This window comes from Asterias amurensis, chromosome 21 (genome assembly GCF_032118995.1).
Source record: "Asterias amurensis chromosome 21, ASM3211899v1".
In the NCBI taxonomy this organism is placed as follows: Eukaryota; Metazoa; Echinodermata; class Asteroidea; order Forcipulatida; family Asteriidae; genus Asterias; species Asterias amurensis.
The window spans coordinates 7,446,883-7,461,588 of NC_092668.1; the positions used below are offsets into that span (position 1 = coordinate 7,446,883).

General features: G+C 39.7%; 1 pseudogene; it reads left to right on the forward strand.

The window, feature by feature from the left end:
• The first annotated feature begins 4,350 nt into the window (after window positions 1-4,350).
• On the forward strand, window positions 4,351-5,983 carry LOC139953359 (uncharacterized; annotated as a pseudogene).
• Window positions 5,984-14,706: the final 8,723 nt, after the last annotated feature.

The window sequence follows — 14,706 nt, forward strand, 5'->3', positions numbered from 1 at the left end:
GAAATAAAATTCAAATATATTAGTGGACAATTACTTCTTTTGTCGAAAACTACGTGATACTTCAGAGGGAGCCGTTTCTTACAATGTGTTATACTATCAACAGCTCTCAATCGCTTGTTTAATACAAAGTAAGTTTTTATGATAACAATTATTTTTAGTAATTACCAATAGTGTCCAGTGCCTTTAACGTATAGGCCCTATTATGCGAGATAGACATGATGCAATATCTGCGAACGTCATATTATTATACCATCTCTAGCATAAAGACTCGCGTCTGCTCAGACTAGTCTTACGAACGGTCGCTGCACTATTATACCATAATAGACACCAATCAAGCGAGTTTTTCAAACCAACTTTCATTTCCAGCCGGCATTGTTCCCCCTGTCACTGGTTTAAAAGTAATCAAACAATGATCAGTAATTATTGTGAAGTAAATTTGGGTGAAGAAATAAGCCGAAGCAACAGGTGATAGTACTATGAATGATTGTTATACACCGATCCAATATGTAGACATTATTTTGTAGTTGATCTCACACAATACCCAAAAGGGGTACAGAAGTTATCATTTATACAGGGCGAAATTCCCTCTTCTTTGGTTTTAGCGGCGGTAGTATTGTCTTGTTTCGCGTCGCATTTGAGCCAACTTGCCATTGAATATTAAGTGAAGTTGGGTGTTGACCATCAAACTCTGACGTGTTTTAACAAGGGAATGAAGCGACGAGATCTCAAACTAATCTTTTATTCCCATTCATAATGCCTTTTTTGTTAAAACGCGTAATAAAGTGATCCTCTTTAAATCTTATCCGTTTTCTTACGTCCTTGACCTCTGTACGTGTGTTGCATTTTTATGACTGAGGCAGTCTGTTTTCTACGGTGGCTGATCTCCGCCAACAAATAAACACCTTTTCAGTAGGGCGTAATAACGCCCTATACGGCGTTATAACTACCTAAATTAGGGCGTTATAATGCCGTAATTTAGGGCTTTATAACGCTCTAATTAGGGCGTAATAACGCCCTATACGGCATTATAACGCCCTAAATTACGGCGTTAAAACGCCCTATTAGGCGTAATATAACGCCCTAAATTACGGCGTTTTAACGCCCTATTTCTCAATTAGGGCGTTATAACGCAGTAATTTAGGGCGTTATAACGCCCTATCAGGGCGTAATAACGCCCTAAATTACGGCGTTACAACGCCCTAATAGGGCGTTATAACGCCGTAAATTAGGGCGTTATAATAGGGCGTTGTAACGCCGTAACTTAGGGCGTTATTACGCCCTAATTTAGGGCGTTATAACGCCGTATAGGGCGTTATAACTCCCTACTGAAACAGTGTTTATTTGTTGGCGGAGATCAGCCACCGTAGTTTTCGGATATGCATTCGCGCGTAGGTAATCTTGGTGCTAGACGCTTCTCGTTTTCCTCCAGCTGGTCTTTATACACCCGCACGTGACGCGCTCTCAACAAACAGGAGTAGCGAAACTGTCTGAGGTATTTATGAATACGACATAAACTGTAGCTATACGCTCACAAAGCACAACATATCTGTCCCAAAACGAAATTTAAATGTTCTGACTGATAGGTGACCACTGGCCCAAATGCGTCTACACTCCTGACGGGATTCAAACCACTGAACATTGTTATGTTGCAATCAATTAGGGGAGAAGAAGCATTTTGTAAAATATCTATAAAATGACAAATGATTACCAATAAGTGATCACTGGCCCAAATGCACGTGCACTCAAAATGACCACTACTGACTAACACCAAATGACATATGGCAAAATTGTATGACATCTCGTAGGGCAGATGGCACTGTTATTCTGACCAACCTAGTAAGGATAGCGTGACCTCCGTCCAACATCCTGGTCGCGTCCACGGTCCCTCCACAAGTTGGGGGGGGGGGGGGGTATGTGGCCACCGAGCGCTGATAACGCAGCCTGGTGTTGGACGCCGAGCAGTTCGTTGCACGTTTCCGTGCCAACCTCCCCCTACCAAAAAAAAAAAAAAAAAAAAAAAAAAACGGCATTTAAGCGCAATTGCTGCTATTCTTGACACGACTGATAATTTGCCTTATGATTTTACGTTTATTGCATATACGTATATATAGCATTTCCGCTATGGTATTGAGCACAATTTGTTGCTGCTCTGTTTTTGTTTTATCTGTTTCAGATAGATGGTTGGCACTCTCACTATCAACAACCGACCCGAAACTAAAGGAACAGATAGATGGTTGGCACTCTCTCAATCAACAACCGACCCGAAACTAAAGGAACAGATAGATGGTTGGCTCTCTCTCAATCAACAACCGACCCGAAACTAAAGGAACAGATAGATGGTTGGCACTCTCTCAATCAACAACCGACCCGAAACTAAAGGAACAGATAGATGGTTGGCACTTTCTCAATCAACAACCGACCCGAAACTAAAGGAACAGATAGATGGTTGGCACTCTCTCAATCAACAACCGACCCGAAACTAAAGGAACAGATAGATGGTTGGCACTCTCTCAATCAACAACCGACCCGAAACTAAAGGAACAGATAGATGGTTGGCACTCTCTCAATCAACAACTGACCCGAAACTAAAGGAACAGATAGATGGTTGGCACTCTCTCAATCAACAACTGACCCGAAACTAAAGGAACAGATAGATGGTTGGCACTCTCTCAATCAACAACCGACCCGAAACTAAAGGAACAGATAGATGGTTGGCACTCTCTCAATCAACAACCGACCCGAAACTAAAGGAACAGATAGATGGTTGGCACTCTCTCAATCAACAACCGACCCGAAACTAAAGGAACAGATAGATGGTTGGCACTCTCTCAATCAACAACCGACCCGAAACTAAAGGAACAGATAGATGGTTGGCACTCTCTCAATCAACAACCGACCCGAAACTAAAGGAACAGATAGATGGTTGGCACTCTCTCAATCAACAACCGACCCGAAACTAAAGGAACAGATAGATGGTTGGCACTCTCTCAATCAACAACCGACCCGAAACTAAAGGAACAGATAGATGGTTGGCACTCTCTCAATCAACAACCGACCCGAAACTAAAGGAACAGATAGATGGTTGGCTCTCTCTCAATCAACAACCGACCCGAAACTAAAGGAACAGATAGATGGTTGGCACTCTCTCAATCAACAACCGACCCGAAACTAAAGGAACAGATAGATGGTTGGCACTCTCTCAATCAACAACCGACCCGAAACTAAAGGAACAGATAGATGGTTGGCACTCTCTCAATCAACAACCGACCCGAAACTAAAGGAACAGATAGATGGTTGGCACTCTCTCAATCAACAACCGACCCGAAACTAAAGGAACAGATAGATGGTTGGCTCTCTCTCAATCAACAACCGACCCGAAACTAAAGGAACAGATAGATGGTTGGCACTCTCTCAATCAACAACCGACCCGAAACTAAAGGAACAGATAGATGGTTGGCACTCTCTCAATCAACAACCGACCCGAAACTAAAGGAACAGATAGATGGTTGGCACTCTCTCAATCAACAACCGACCCGAAACTAAAGGAACAGATAGATGGTTGGCACTCTCTCAATCAACAACCGACCCGAAACTAAAGGAACAGATAGATGGTTGGCACTCTCTCAATCAACAACCGACCCGAAACTAAAGGAACAGATAGATGGTTGGCACTCTCTCAATCAACAACTGACCCGAAACTAAAGGAACAGGTAGATGGTTGGCACTCTCTCAATCAACAACTGACCCGAAACTAAAGGAACAGGTAGATGGTTGGCACTCTCTCAATCAACAACCGACCCGAAACTAAAGTAACAGATAGATGGTTGGCACTCTCTCAATCAACAACCGACCCGAAACTAAAGGAACAGATAGATGGTTGGCACTCTCTCAATCAACAACCGACCCGAAACTAAAGGAACAGATAGATGGTTGGCACTCTCTCAATCAACAACCGACCCGAAACTAAAGGAACAGATAGATGGTTGGCACTCTCTCAATCAACAACTGACCCGAAACTAAAGGAACAGGTAGATGGTTGGCACTCTCTCAATCAACAACCGACCCGAAACTAAAGGAACAGATAGATGGTTGGCACTCTCTCAATCAACAACCGACCCGAAACTAAAGGAACAGATAGATGGTTGGCACTCTCTCAATCAACAACTGACCCGAAACTAAAGGAACAGGTAGATGGTTGGCACTCTCTCAATCAACAACTGACCCGAAACTAAAGGAACAGATAGATGGTTGGCTCTCTCTCAATCAACAACCGACCCGAAACTAAAGGAACAGATAGATGGTTGGCACTCTCTCAATCAACAACTGACCCGAAACTAAAGGAACAGATAGATGGTTGGCACTCTCTCAATCAACAACCGACCAGAAACTAAAGGAACAGATAGATGGTTGGCTCTCTCTCAATCAACAACCGACCCGAAACTAAAGGAACAGATAGATGGTTGGCACTCTCTCAATCAACAACTGACCCGAAACTAAAGGAACAGATAGATGGTTGGCACTCTCTCAATCAACAACTGACCCGAAACTAAAGGAACAGATAGATGGTTGGCTCTCTCTCAATCAACAACTGACCCGAAACTAAAGGAACAGATAGATGGTTGGCACTCTCTCAATCAACAACCGACCCGAAACTAAAGGAACAGGTAGATGGTTGGCACTCTCTCAATCAACAACCGACCCGAAACTAAAGGAACAGATAGATGGTTGGCACTCTCTCAATCAACAACTGACCCGAAACTAAAGGAACAGATAGATGGTTGGCACTCTCTCAATCAACAACTGACCCGAAACTAAAGGAACTTGCCCTTGGTGCCCTACCAAAACTACTGATGTCATCAAGAGCAAACTCAACAACAAAGAAATACAGCAATACTTGGAAACTATGGGAATCGTGGGCTTACTCCAAGACCAACGTCAAGTCGTTTCCCGTCAACCCTACTGATATCGCCCTATATTTGTTTTCATTTTATTCATCTGGTCACAAAACGGCAGCAGACTCCGCAGCAGCCGCCGCTCACATCGTCGACCCCAAATCGGAAGGAACCGGTAACACCCGAAATCATGGCAAAACTTTACAATGCTCACGGGCAACCCAGTGCAGCATTAGACGATTTACGCATCCTATTCGTATGCTTTGTTTGTTACGCAGGTTTCCTTCGTTTTAATGACATCAGCAATGTAAGACGCATGGATTGTAGCATACTTAGTGACAGACTCGTCATACACTTATGCAAGTCAAAAACCGACCAATACCGTCAGGGCAACGATATAACCATTTCAAGAACCTTTGAACCAACCTGCCCGGTTGCAATCACAGAACGATATTTCCAAGCAATGGCCGACCCCAACATTTCCCCTTTACCGGTACTTCGCAGAATCACACGGTCCAAAAACGGTTTCGATCCCACACCTCACGGGCTTAGCTACACCAGAACCAGAGAGATCATACTACAAGCCCTCCGACCATTCGTTCCAGACATTCACAAGTTCGGCCTCCATAGCCTGAGGGAGGCCAGGAGGGGCAACCGCAGCTTCAAAGGCCCTATTCCCATCTCACTTAAAGCCATTGGACCCTTTCGGGTTTAGACTCAATCGGTCATCGGAGTCGGGAGAAAACAACGGAAAAACCCACCCTTGTATCCGCGCGTTTCGCCGTGTCATGACATGTGTTTAAAATAAATCTGTAATTCTCGTTAACGAGAATTTATATTGTTTTGCTGTTTTCTCAAAAAGTAAAGCATTTCATGGAATAATATTTCAAGAGAAGTCTTTCACCATTGCCTTCTGTAAACCCTGTAAGTTATTTGTAAATCTGTGAACTTTTTTTTTTTTTCTGAACCGAAAGGGTCCAATGGCTTTAATATCCATGCATGGGAGATGGAAGACCGAAAAGGCCAGAAACGCATACATAAAAACTGACCCACAAACACGTCTCCTCCCTTCCTCGGTACTCTTCCTTTAATTTTGAATTTATTGAAATGAGATTATGTGTACAATTGGCCAGTTTAAACGATTTATAATGAGTTGAATTGACGTTTATAGTGTTTTTTTCTTGTAATTCTTGTATATTTTACATGAAGAAAAATTTAGAAAAGAAAATGATTTTCTAACGAAAGAATGGAGTGAGAAAGTGCAAAATGCTAAATACACGAAAAATACTTAAAAGTCTAACAGCTTTTAACTTGAAATGGAAAATTATTGACTGACTCTTGAACTTTGATTCTCTGCTCAATTTTATAAGGGGAGTCCCTGGGCCCGTCGAGTTATTCTTCCCTCCAAGTAAAAACACCCCTTTACAGGTCTAATTTTCAAAACATCCGAGCATCAATCTTGAAAAATGTCCCTACACCTCTAAGCAAATAGGACCATTAATTTTAGGGCCTATGTCATCCAAAATACCTCAAGCTGGAAGTCAACATCCCCCAGGTGACAATTTGGCAACATTTTTACACTGAAACACTTTCTGGGGGCTCTCAAATCTGTCTAATATTATAGAATATTTTTAGGGCCTACAAAATATTAATGAGCTCGACGCTCTGTTTTCTCCGAATTGGTGGGGTGCACCCATATTGCTTGATTTTTGTCCTAATGCAGCATTTTGTATTACTTGCAGGTGTTCGATGGTAACATTGATGATGTTACAACCCCAGTCACCAATATGTTTGATCAGAGCATCGTGGCTACCATAGTGCGTGTTTGTGTATACCTTAGAGTGGATAGACGGCATTGCCTTACGATTGGAGTTGCTGGGATGTTACACTGAAGTTGAACAATGATAACAGCTAAATACTGTTCTGTTGCTAATCCATGCATGGTGGACTCATCAGGTGTCACTTTGGAGCTTTGATTGATATTAAGTACACAGCTTATATTGTTGTACTACTTGTTCCTAGTATAATGGTGGAGTCTTTAGATAGCATGTAATCTTGGTGCAAGACGTTTGCAGTGAGTGGGCCAAACAGCTGAGTCGATGCGGGCGCTGTTGGTGAGTTGGCCGCGCTGTGTGTGAAAGGGAAACGAGAAACGTCTTGCACCAAGACTAGATAACAACATATTTGTTTGACAGCAAAATGTACATTACAGTTTAAATGTACCCGATAAAACACTGTTGATAAAACATTGTGAGGAACTTTTCCACGAATTTGATTCCGAGACCTCAGAATTAGGTTTTGGCGTCTCGTCGAAATCAAGCATCTGAAATCACACAACTTCGTGTGGCAAGGGTTTTTTTTCTTTCATTATTATCTCGCAACTTTGACGGCTGATTGAGTTATTAAAAAATTTCACAGGTTTGCTATTTTATGCATATGCTGAGATACACCAACTGTGAAGGCTAGTCTTTGACAATTACCAATAGTGTGCAGTGTCTTGAAGCAGAATCAAAACAAGTTTTTTTTCCGTGTATTATTTACTGAGTGTTGCTGGAAAATTAAAAGCTTGATGTGAATATTATATTATAATAAAGAGAGCTTAAAAAGTGTGTTTGTTCTGTTTGTAGGCATATTAAGAATGCTTGATTTAACCCCAAAACGGTTGGTGCTTCGCTAGACCCCACAAGGGAAAGAAGGCCGGAAATTATGTCCCCCCCCCCCCCCCAATAGGGCGAGCGACTTTTTTTTTCTTGCACATCAGAATTGCCGTCCACAAAAAACGTCTGTTTTTGTTTAAGGATTCCTTTTTTTAAATCGATTTTGGGAGCAAAAATCCTCATTGAAAAGCACTATGACATTGGCAATTCTACTGTGCAGAAACAAAATGCTTTGAAAAAAATGATTGGTCCGAGGTGACGACTGGCAGCTGCACCTAAATCTAGGTGGAAGGTGAAGATGGACGAGGATTGACCTAAGCAAGAGGCTACTCTCTGGCGTTATTCACGAGCCTCGAAGTGACGTCAGATGGACGAGGCTAGCCCCCCCCCCCCCCCCCCCATTTGCCCTCGTGATTCATAACCTCGTGGTGGCGCAATTCTTCAAACTCGAACCAACTACTACCATTGTCCACTACAGTTAATATTGAGTTTGGTTTTGAAGTCAAGATGTTTATAGTGGGAAGAGCGAAGTAATACATGCAGCCGTGTGCAAGCAAGTTTTTTGATGAAACAATGTGGCCTCGACAAATATTTCGGTGGATACAAGATATAAGCTTCGTATTGTTAAACTATAACTATGAGATGTCATAATATGCAGTCATCGGTGGCTGAGGAAAGGAGGGAGGGATGGTCTATGAAGGGGGGGGGGGGAAGTGCACAGTCCCATCCAACGAGCTTGCAGCGAGAAAATGATGTGTTACTTAATGATTGTGCGGGACATTTGAAACTTTTTCCGGCAGGTGCGCAACCAGATTTCTGTTGTGTTTGTGGGTGAGGTGTGTCACAAGGCCAATTCTAACCTGATTTGTACTACTCGTGTGGTGAATTAATGGGGGGGGGGGGGGGTTCTAGCTTGAGGGACCTGCCAGTTAGCGAAGTCTTAGTCAGTGTTTGATTGATAGCGCCCTCCCTGGTTTGTTGCTATTTTGTATGGCGCGAGGAATTTCTTTTCAGTTTGCAAATTTGTCTGACAAAAATCATTATGCAATTGCCAACCAATTCTTTGCATTCCAGTGGTTCCTTTTGTTGATGAAGTGCTATGCTTTTGCTTGTCAATTGCAGAGTCGGTGTTACAAGTGACACTATATCATCTCTTAGCTTTTGCTCAAGTCAAATTTGTCTCGTAAAGTCTCAACGTTGCACATCGTGTTAACGAATTATAGCCTGCTATCGTCAACTGCCGTCATGTTAGTCACGTTTAGTATAGCAAGGAGATGCATGAGTTGCTTTAAGGCAGTGAACACTATTGGTAATTACTCAAAATAATTATTAGCATAAAACCATCCTTCTTTAGTATTCAAAACAGAACTCAAAAATTATTATGCCATGGAAAAATGTATTTCCACCTGTAACAATAAGTTGGCCAGTTTCTATCATAAATGGGATCACTATTCTGTTCTTTTCCAAGATTAATGCTCTAAGGGTTATCTCTCTTTAAATACGCTTTGTCTTGCTTTCACTAATAGTATACCGTATGTTTGTTTTGACGATCTGATGTACTTTTTGTGAAATGTTGTGAATAAACCATTATCCCCCGGGATATACAAAAAAATAAAAAATAAATAAATAAATAAATAAATAAAAAACCTAACTTAGTAATGAGTAATCGTGATAGGTTGGTAGTATAAAACATTGTGAGAAACGGCTCCCTCTGAAGTGCCATAGTTTTCGAAAAGGAAGTAATTTTCCACGAATTTGATTTCGAGACGTCAGATTAAGAATTTGCGGTCTCGAAATCGACCATCTAAATGCACACAACTTCGTGTGACAATGGTGTTTTTTTTCTTTCATTATTATCACACAACTTCGACGACCAATTGAGCTCAAATTTTCACAGGTTTGTTATTTTATGCATATGTTGAGATACACCAACTGTGAAGACTAGTCTTTAACAATTACCAATAGTGTCCAGCCGTCGATTTCACAAAACTCTTCATAACTTAAGATTAATCTTAGGACTTAGGAATAGTCACAACCTTGCACTGTAGCATGCAGACCTTAAGATTAATCCTAAGTTAGGAAGAGTTACTCGTCCTAACCCGAGATAAAACGAGTCCTAACTCTTTGTGAAATCGACGGCAGTGTCTTTAAGCTACAGTAATCGGTGAGTGTTCTTCGGTATTCTTATTCTTTATTTAATCAAAATCGGCAACCGGCATTTTGTACGATAACAATCTATGCCCTCTTTCACATACATTCTTTCTTGGGAAAATGTCACTACGAAATTAGTTGATAACAATTCCTGCATAAAAAAAATATATAAAAATGTGCAAACATCCTGAATTTTTTCTTTCACAATATTTAGAATGACTATCTTTATTGCCTTGTGGTCGGCCATCAGATAATTTAGTTAACTATTTCTGGTCCTTACTTTATTCAGCTTAGTGTGAGAATCCTCTGAAAACTGAAACTGCATAACAACTTGGGTTTATGATATTAATGCCTCCTACCATTGCTATTCAAATAAGTAGTTGTATTATAGTCTTACACGTGCAGTCATTTATTTTTACAAACTCTGTCCAGCTCCAAGTAGCCAGCATGGCTGTCCGTCCAGCAGTCTATGACCACTTTAGGTATATGTGTGAGCCACAAATAAAGCTTTGGTATTCTATACAAAGATAGTAATTTCATTTGCAAATAATGAGTTGTATGTAATGAATTGAATGTGTGTATATTAAAAGTTAAAAGTAATAAACAATTATTTATTTATTTAGTATATATACAGCGAGACACTTCTAATAATGTTCGAAATACTCGTTGTAGGTATACAATGTTAAAGGCACTGGACACGTTCGGTAACTACTCAAAATAATTGTTAGCATAAAAACTTAGTTGGGAAACGAACATGGAGAGCTGACGGTAATGGGAGCATTTGGGACGCTTAGTGGGCAGCAGACTTACCAGGTTAATTTCCATTGTTTACGTAGTTCTGAGCGTGCGCACATGACCGAAAACAAGTGGATTTTACCAATTGAGTTCAAATTTCGCAGGTTTTTTATGTTATGCATTTGTTGAGATACAGCAAGAGAGTAGACTGATCTTTGACAAACGAAAGTGTCCAGTGTCTTTAATAAACTGCAAGGCCCTAACGTTTACTTGAAACCGGGGGGGGGGGGAATGTTTATGTCAAAGATAAAAAACATGCGAAAGCCCAGCGAAAGTAAAAGCACTGTACCTCAATGTACTATACATTACAGCGATATTGTTAAGTGGTAGATTAAACCTAACTCATAGTACAAAGTGCACGTCAATGACTTTAAAGGCAGTGGACACTATTGGTAATTACTCAAAATAAATATTAGCATAAAACATTACTTGGTAACAAGTAATGGGGAGAGGTTGATAGTTTAAAACATTGTGAGAAACGGCTCCCTCTGAAGTAGAGTAGTTTTCGACAAATTTGATTTCGAGACCTCAAGTTTAGAATTTTGAGGTCTCGAAATCAAGCATTCGAAAACACACAATTTCGTGTGACGAGGGTGTTTTTCTTTCAATAATATCTCGCAACTTCGATGACCGATTGAGCTCAAATTTTCACAGGTTTGTTATTTTTTTGCATATGTTGAGATACAGCAAGTGGGAAGTCTGGTCTTTGACAATTACCAATAGTGTCTAGTGTCTTTAAGTTATATTTTGTGGATAACGGGTCATCTCTATCATGTAATGTAATGACTGTCGCTTGGGATTTTTTTATAAATTGTGAGTGACATCGAGTATCATAATAAATTAACTTTTACACATCAATAATTTGTTTTGTCTTTGAATTATAAAGTTGTCCCTGGCCTTCCTGCAATATAGCTTTTATAGATTGGTTACATTTTGCCTGTTTGTCTTTAATAGTAACAGTCACGAAAGCGCGGCACTATGTCTTTAGTACACCCAAACAACACGAATCAAATCTCAAAAGAATTTCACTTATAAATTAAATCGAATATCAATAATATGGACATTAAAGTATACCCACCTAGTAGTAGGGTAGATGGCCAAAACCAAGCACATTTTCCCGCCTGCGTGACACCATCCGAAATATTTCACGCGCGTGAAACGTGAACGTCAGAAATTGTGTCGTAAAAAACTCACGTTTTTAGCATACATGAAGTTATCTTTTTCACGTAACGTACAGATAAAATTCGCTACTGTTTACATGGTACCTTTTTATTAGCACAATAAACAAAACAAAAAAATAACTTCATAAGTTATCGCACAACAATATCATGTACATTTTCATGAGACGAATACTAATGTAATACCAGTACCATGTGTGTAGATAATTTGTGACCCGCTATACGTGAAAATGAGTCAGATGTTGACAGTTTCAAGAATTGAGTTGTATGCATGGCTGGAAAGAACACACCAGCAGCAGTAATTTGGTATAAGTCTAAGCTTCTGGGTGTGCCGCGTTGCTGAGTTACTCCCGTTTGAAATTAGCATATACATAATTTTTTTCTGCAAAACGAATTACAAGTAAAGTGATGTTTTAAACTACCATTGCGCGCGAAAGGATACAAATAAGACATTAGTATGATAACAAAATTGTTGTTTTCATTTTTTTTTTTTTTTTTTTACCACATTAAACTGTCCATAACTAAATATGCATTGGGCGACATCTGACTCATTTTCACGTAGCGGGTCACATTTAATCTTCCTGTTCAATGTGATCCCGGATATGTAGGTCAAGTGGGGTCTGATCCATTTCTAGGTCAAAATTATGACCAGTACTCTGTGTCAAAGTGACCTTCAAATTGGTCAAAATTCCTTCGGGACACCATCTAAGAACATGATTAGAAAATTGTACTTTTTTCCAACATTACCAGTTTTAATTTGCAGGATGAAGGCAACAAATCGGTAGTATACAATTAATTTGTTACTCTAAAATTAAATTACTTATTTGATTTCCTCCCATAAACACATTAGGCTCAATACGCACTATGGTAGCTAGCCACGATGCTCTGGTTAAACATATTTGTGACTTGGATCGTGGGATCTTCACTGTTATCTTTGAATACCTGCAAGTATATAATGAATGTGTACCTTTTAGTGATACCTAATATAAACGGGATTTCTGTAAAGTGTTTATTTACACGCGTGGTATGTTTAAAATGTTTTTTTTTTTTTTTTTTCTTTAATTAATGTGTTTTGACATTAATAAATGTTGTAAACTTTCGATGCAAAACTATTTAAAATCTACTTCTATTCAGACCAATAACATAGCATCCATTTCCTTGTTTTTCAAACAATTTCTTTTACAAAAAGCCTTTTAAAAACCAACAACATCAACAGTTGTCTAAAGTGCAAAAAAAACAAAATCAAGTGTATTTTCAAGTGTATTTCCGCTGGATTCGAATACTTGTCTTTTAAAAGGAGTCCAACCAAACCATTGTTTGATTTGCTAGATTTAATGTGTTTATTTCAAGTTGAACTTCAATAGTGAAACAAAAAACAGTAGCCCAATCCAGTTATTTTCCAGGCTGTAATAAAGGCATTTTTATGCTGTGCATTTTATACTGTTGTGGACTCAGTGAACAAGGATTTGAAACTTTGCATGGTGAACTCTGTGAAATTTTGCAACGCAAATTAACGCTTATTGAAAATAAAACAATGTAAATAAACAAATACAAATTAGAGGGCCATAAATCTGTGCAATTATTAATACCGACGCACATCTTAAGATCAATCTAATCTCTTTGTGAAATCGAGCTCAGAAACCACTTTAAAGCCATTGGACACTATCGGTAAACAGTATTGAACACTTCGTGTATCACAACTTATATTGCCTTCCCCCCCCCCCCCCCATACCAATGCTAACTTGCCGCTGAGTCTTCCAGGAAGGACACGTGACGCATTGTTCAAAACCATAATAGACGGACAAAATGTCTAACCCATTTGTTTGCTATTAAGCCATTTCTTTTACATCTTTGTTTTCGGTGGCGTAAAGCAGAAAATCGTTTTCTATAAGGTACAGAAATATACTCGCCATGCAATCATTTTTGGTATTTTCAAGAACATTTTTCCTATTTGAACGTTATATAATAATAATATTAAGAACACTTATAGTGCGCCGGTATCCACCACAAGTGGGTTTCAAAATTTCAGATATTTGTGTCTTAATGTAAATGTTTCTTGCCTACCAGTTACTTATTTCCTGACGTATAAACACATCCACGCCTATATCCTCACAAAAGACACTGGACACTATTGGTAATTACCAAAGACTAGTCTTCTCACTTGGTGTTTCTCAAACATTATGCATAAAATAACAAACCTGTGAAAATGTCGAAGTTGCAAGATAACCGTGAAAGAAAACTCATCCTTGTCACTTAAAGTTGTGTGCTTTCAGATGCTTGTTTCGTTTAGTATGAGAAATTCATTTCCAACCATTTTTTCCCCAAAACAAATATCAATGCATTCTTCCTAAACAAATATCGACGCATTCTTATTTCGACTTATCCATATGAAATAGTTTGAATACATTACCTGGCAATGCAGACAACATCAGAAAAGCAAGCGCAGTTTCATCCATTCTCGAACACTCAACACCAGCTCAGCTTGTGGGCTTGCGGGTAGATGTACACTGCATGCACCCACTTGCTCAGAAGAGCGCATTGTCAGAGTAACTAATCAGGAAGTGACAGCTTCGGGAGTCAGACGCAGTGGATTTTCATTGGTCAAGATCTTTCTAGCCGTAGTATACTACCTTTTACGAGAGGTGTTTTAACAAAAAGTTTCCGGAAAGACGCAGTCAGCTAAAATAGACCGACGACATTGTATTCGCAACGAACCGTTTCTTCTGAAGGATCAGAACCAACAAGGTCAATAAAAGAAAACACTGATTTAAAACGTTGTCTACATGTTAGCCTTGCTCACCAGCCACCATCATACATTATATCTGACATGCTACTTCCATAAGCCTCACCTCAGAGAGCCTCTTGCGGCCGAACATCGCACCGTCTCAGAGCTGGTTCACGTGCTTTTTGTACTGCTGCTCCAAATCTATGGAACTCGTTACCATCACATCTTCGCCATGCAACTTCACATTAACAATTCAAGAAACTATAAATACTCACGTACACAGAAATAACTGACTGGTTTTTTTTTCA